Raw genomic sequence first — 662 nt, forward strand, 5'->3', positions numbered from 1 at the left:
GTCTACTCAGCTCCAGGCCAGACTAATAGACTGTAGAGTAGGTCTATCAGCTCCAGGCCAGACTAATACAAAATCTCCCTTTACTGTATAAACCCCTGAACTAGGGATCCAGCTCCTTCAGCCATTCACACACACAGCTCTCCTCATGAAAACACAATCAATCCTAAAGTAAAAATACAAAAATATATTTGCTCTCACTGAGAATGTGTCTATGATCCCCCCCCCCCCACCCAAACAAATCACATGTAGTGAAACGCAAATACATAATTTAGTGCAATTGGCAATAGATGAATCACTTTGAAATACTATGTTGATTGTGAGAGCGTAGACACTACAATGCAGAATGACCAATCTTCAATAAAATAGATCAGTAATCTCTTCAATAAGACATTGACATCCAGGTAACTAAATGTACCAGGATACTGTAGAAAAAAAGAGCACGAAAAGCTTGACCCTGAACAATGGAGACAACTAATGGCTATGACAAGCTATATTCAGCTAACTCTTCATTCAATAAGGCTGCGTTTAAGGTAGTCCAATTCTGACCAACCACATCAGATCTTTTCACACCAGATAGTTTTCAAAAGAGAAAAAATATATGATTTGGGCTGCCAGTCTTAACGCAGCCTAATGGACACAAATAAAATTTCATTTTATATATA

Source organism: Salmo trutta, chromosome 1 (genome assembly GCF_901001165.1).
Source record: "Salmo trutta chromosome 1, fSalTru1.1, whole genome shotgun sequence".
In the NCBI taxonomy this organism is placed as follows: domain Eukaryota; kingdom Metazoa; phylum Chordata; class Actinopteri; order Salmoniformes; family Salmonidae; genus Salmo; species Salmo trutta.